Here is a 6,000-nt window from a genome sequence, read left to right on the forward strand (position 1 = left end):
CTTGACCGATTGTTATGAAATTTTATATTCATATTTAATAGGTCTGAGAATCGGCTACTATCTATTTTTCATACCCCTATTAGGTTTTTTTAACTGCGCGCGGACGGAATCGCGGGCGACAGCTACTAATATTATGAATGCGAATGTTTAGATAAATGGATGAATGGATGGATGTTTGTTTGAAGGTATCTTCAGAAAGGCTCAACGGATCTTGATGAAATTTGGCATCAACACATAGTCTGGAAGAACACGTAGGCTATTAATAATGATTTTTTTTATCCGGCGCGAATGTAGTCACAGGTGACAGCTAGTATTTAATAAATATGCCTAAACTGCTTTTGTTTTGTGTAATTTTTCGTCTATGCTCCATCGATCCTACTAACAATGTATTACAAGTAATTAATTTCGTCCTAGTTACAGTTGTTATGAATGATATAAACTCAAAAATTGTATCATCATCATCATCATCATCTGAGGCGCTACAGCCGCGGGTGGGCCTGGGCCTCGTCAAGTAAATTCAAATAAAGTAAAATATTAAAAATTGTATACAAATATTAAACCTCTAATATTTTTACGCGTCATAATTTCTACTTCATAACGAAACATTCAAACTTGAAATTTTGTAATTTTCAAATGGACAAATTGTGAAAAAATTATATTTATAAAGAACTAGCTTTTGCCCGCGACTCTGTTCGCGCGGAGTATAAAAAAAACGTAATAAGTAGCCTATATCGATGGGTACCGGGAATAAAGCCGCAATCGTAAAAATGAAAATGTTCAGGAAAAAATATTTAATGAAATTATGGAATAACTATAAAACTACTGAATATCTTAAAATAAATTATATGTCACCTTGTTCGTTATTTTTTGCCTAAAGTACTGTTGCAGTTACAAGATTGTATATTTTATCCAAATAGGAAAAAATCGGTAAAGATCATATTGCTACTATTTATGTCGAAAGGTTGTTCCCATAATAGCCACTTACAGTTTTGTTCCACGAAAAAAAAAATGAATGTTGATACAGTAATAATATGTTACAGCTTTTTTCAGTGTATTATAGGATACACGATGGATACAGTAACCATAGTTTGTGTTCTTATTCCTTGAACTTGATGAGCGTTTTGTGGACGGTATTCATATTTTACTGTATATTCATCGTTGTATGTTTTTTTTTTAATCTTTTATCTTTGCGTGAATATCTTATTTTTATTGACAGTGCTTTTATTATTATTATTTTTTTACTAGAAATATAAGAATGGATCATTTAAAGTGGTAGAAATAAAGAGCATTATGTTATTATTAAACAATCATTTATTGAATCAAAGTAGCATAATTAAAATGACAAATTCGTGACTTTATAAGACTTTTTTACTTATATTATCCATGAAAATTAAGAATTCCTAATAAAAAAGGTACTTATGCTTAACTTTAAAACTTGTGCTATTTAAATTAAATTATTTTATAAAATGTACCTACTCTAATTATAATAAACTAAGACTAGTTTATTAGGAACTGTAGGAAATAAACTCATCTAAACCAACATTCGTATTATCTTAACATAAAAAAAAATTGGGTACCAAAATATTTAAAGCAAAATCACGTCTAAAGACTTGACTCCTGTAGCGGATCCTGTACCTCAGCAGCTTCGTGGGTTCCACATGCCAAAGATTTATAGAAATCGTGATAATATTGTGGAATATCATGACTGTTACAAAGACTCAGTAGATCAGAGTACAGAGGTGATGTACAAATCTGTAACAACTATAGAGGAATAAAGCTCATGTCACACAGTATGAAAGCTTGGGAGAGAGTGGTGGACGGAAGAATAAGAGAGGAGAGTGAGGTAACTCGGAACCAATTTGGGTTTACACCAGGACGGGGGACTACGGATGCCATTTTTGCTATTCGCCAACTTTGCGAGAACAGGCCTATAGCCTGTGCATAAAAACCTGCACATGGTGTTTGTAGACCTCGAAAAAGCATACGATAGGGTTCCGAGAAAGGTTTTGTGGTGGGCTTTGAAAGTGAAAGGAGTGCCTGGGAAATACCTGCAACTTATTCGTGCTATGTATTGTCGAGCCAATACACACATCCAGTCTGCTGTTGGCGATAGTGACAGGTTTGGTGTCTCGGTAGGCCTACACCAGGGTTCGGCTTTAAGTCCGTATCTCTTCCTCCTGGTAATGGATGCGCTAACATCAGACATACAGGAGGAAGCACCCTGGTGTATGCTTTATGCTGATGACATCGTGCTTGTCGGGGAGGATGAATGCGAGGTGCAGAGCAGGTTGGAAAAATGGCGAGATAAATTGGAGAGTCTTAAAATCAGCAGAACCAAAACTGAACATTTGTTCTGCGATTTTGGTGGTCCGACCAGCTTTTCTCCAATCGCTTTAAATGGTGTTGACCTACCAACCTGCTCCGATTTTAAGTACCTCGGTTCACTCGTCCAATACGATGGTGGTGTTGACCGGGATGTGAAAAGCCGAATAAATGCAGGTTGGATGAAACGGCGACAGGTCACCGGTGTGAATTGTGATCCAAGAATGCCACCCAAGCTTAAGGGACAGATCTACAAGTCAATCGTAAGACCTGTCTTATTGTACGGATCTGAATGTTGGGCCACCAAGGTTTCGGATGAAAGAAGATTGCATGTAGCTGAGATGCGTATGCTAAGATGGATGTGTGGTGTGACAAGAAAAGATAAAGTTAAGAATGTGCATATCAGAGGAAGTTTGAGAGTAGCGCCAGTTATCGAGAAATTGAGGAGCAGAAGGTTAGCGTGGTTTGGACATGTTATGCGGAGGGATGATAATCATATAAACAAAAAAGTAATGAGATTGAATGTGGATGGCTATAAAGGTAGAGGAAGACCAAAGAAAGTATGGATGGATTGTGTGAAAGAGGATATGCGTAAGAAGGGGATAAATTCAGATATGACGTCTGATAGAGATGTATGGAGGAGTAGTACATACTGTGCCGACCCTCCATAGGGATAAGGGCAGGTTGATGATGATGATGATTTAAGTACATGTCATTTGTAAAATATCAGAAAACAAAAATTTTGACACAGGTACATTAATTCGAATCATGAACAGATGACTATAAAATTGTAAAATAATTATTGTAGATTATTATCTTCAGTAATACAAATAAAATAACTATAGTTTGGTAGTCTTGTGCGTGATTTAATATTTGCTGCCATTGAGTAACGACTCAACGATAGTTTAGTAGGTACAGCAATGTTTAGTGCGAATCTGTTAACATCAAAGTAGGTACAGTAATGTATAGTGCGTTTAATGTTTACATGTTTTATTCCCTGGAAGAAAGCCGTAATTACAATTGCTGGTCTAAAATTGAAACAAAAATTTCACTTTCAACATAACCGTATTGTTCCAGTAATATTTTTCTAAACGTTTACCAGGAACAAACAATTAATGTACAAAGTGATTTTTCTATTTTTGTCATTTTTCATCAGAATTAAGTAAAAAAAATATATAAGGTGTATTTAGGTCCGTAGATACCGAATCTGACTTAACCCGAAGACTGTCGCAATATCCATTGCGACATTATTCCAACTACCCATCGATATGTTCTTTCAGACTATGTTCTACACCTGTGCTAAAGATCCGTAGAGCCGTTCCGAAGATAGCTTCAATCAAACATCCATCCATCTAAACCTTCTCATTTATAAGAGTAGTAAGTTTTTTCTAACAGCTTTAAAAGTTCATTGACCTTTACTAAGCATATTAAATTTATGTGTGAACAGCCCTCAAAGGGCATCATTCACTCGCTTTTCACCAACTGACGAGCATTACAACAATTGTTCGATGCATAGACAAAAGTTCTAGTCTAATGGTCCAACGCCTCGTCTATTCAATACGGCCCCTATAGTGTTACACCCTTTATATCGACTAGTTTTGAAAATACTTCCTATGTACAGCGTGTTTGTTGCTTTGAAATTATATGATGACTATAAACTTATAAGTATTTCTCACTGAATAGTTAAATCCATTAGAAAAATCAATATCGGGAAGAAATTCCCAAACATTTTCCCACTAACCGTTGGTTTCTGAGGCCATAATCTCTGTACAAAATTATTTTTGACAAAACAGAAATAGCAATATGTTTAAACGAGGATTTTATTCTCAGAAACTTACATTAAGAAAATATAAAGAATGATATGTCATTATTTTAGTATATACGATAGTAGTATGTTTTTAGAAGTCTTTCAGCGTTGAAGACACACCATAATATAACAATTCGTTCCATAGATACGCGTAAAGTAACAATAAAAGAGTGCTAAAAAGGTGCCATGAAAATAATTAACAGGAACTTGGTGTTTACTGCAAAGTAAAGTTTAAAAAATATAGCTTTTAATATTCCTCTCCTTCCCGACCTCTTGTCGGTGTTACCGAGATACTTATCTTGACCTTTTTACAGAGTTTTTACTCTTCCGTGAACATTAAAAAAATATGAAGAGGTCGTCGCGGAAAAAAAATCAAGTATTTCCTTTTCTTGACACGTAAGGATTTTTTCTTTGTAGATGCGGTACGTTATCCTATTCTTTCTCCCTTCTGTTGTCGCTTTTAAAATTAATTTAATTTGGAAGAAATCAACGAATTACTGCTCTTTGGTTACTAGTTAATTAAAAAAGAATAGTAAATACTACCAATCAATATAACATATTTTTCCTAAGAAATTTCACGTTACAATTTGGCTTGTTACTATTCACTTACCGTGGGTTTCTGAGACCAAAATATCCATTTAAAACATATTTTTATCTCTTCGTTTTGTCTAAGACTCAGGACTTATTTTACACATAGATTTTTGTCTGGGAAACCGACGGTTATTCTTTGAAAAATGACCTCAAATTATATTATACTTAGAGAAATACCGCATTTAAACTTTCTTTACTCTTTGACAATATTCAAAACACCAAGAGCGTAATGTATTGCATATTCTGTGGAGAAAAATAAAGCTGTCCGCATTGGAAGTCCGCCATTTTGCGTCTTGTAGTTGATAGAACTCGGTCCATTACACTTCGTTATGTAGAAATTATGGTATCATACGAAATTTAAATGTAACATAACACGGTCTAACATTAAGACGAAAGGAATTATTTTTTTGTCTATTTTCTAATCACTAATTGGAAAACCCTTAGAAATCACAAACTGTTGTAGTTTTTTTGCATTGGGAAATATAATTCATTTGTATACTTGCTTTTGCCCACGACTCTATTTGGGCGCAATTAAAAAAAAAAACTTAGTAAGTAGCCTATGTATTCTTTCAAACTATGTACTACATCTGTGTCAAATTTCATCGAGATCCATAGAGCCGTTCTGGAGATACCTTCAAACATCCATCCATCTATCTATCCGAACATTGTTATTTATAATATTACTAAGACATATTAGTATTTTCTCCTATTTCATACATTTAATTAGCAATTATGAATTTTAGACGTGGTTATTCACAGTAAAAACTTCCACACTTAGAGTGTAGAAATAAAATAGAGAAATATTCACTAAGGTAGATTTAGTATGTACCTTTTTTTCAGGTTTACACGTAACAGATTTTCCTCTATATCTTTGATACGTAGATTATAAATAATTGATACAAAATAATCTACATATATTTAACTTGTAATTCGTCTACCGAAACTCGCATACAAAAAATATGTTTTTTAGTTTTTACGAGAAGAAAATCATAACAATTTGTTTTCTATTAGTGTTTTGACAGTGTAAACCCACAGCTATACACAACATATATGTATATGTGTAGAAATCCGGCACTATGTCACGCCTGCACTATGTGAGGTGCGTTACGGGTATTTCTATATTACCATGGTAGTAGGGCTGCTCTTTGACGAACCCCTGCTCAATAAACGTGAAACAGGGCTGACACATCACCATCTACAATATTTTTAAGACGTCAAAACATATATTTGACTATAGTTTTATCGTTTAACACGCTTTTGTAACGTACAGACTGATTCAT

The sequence above is a fragment of the Papilio machaon genome, chromosome 19 (genome assembly GCF_912999745.1).
Source record: "Papilio machaon chromosome 19, ilPapMach1.1, whole genome shotgun sequence".
Taxonomy (NCBI): domain Eukaryota; kingdom Metazoa; phylum Arthropoda; class Insecta; order Lepidoptera; family Papilionidae; genus Papilio; species Papilio machaon.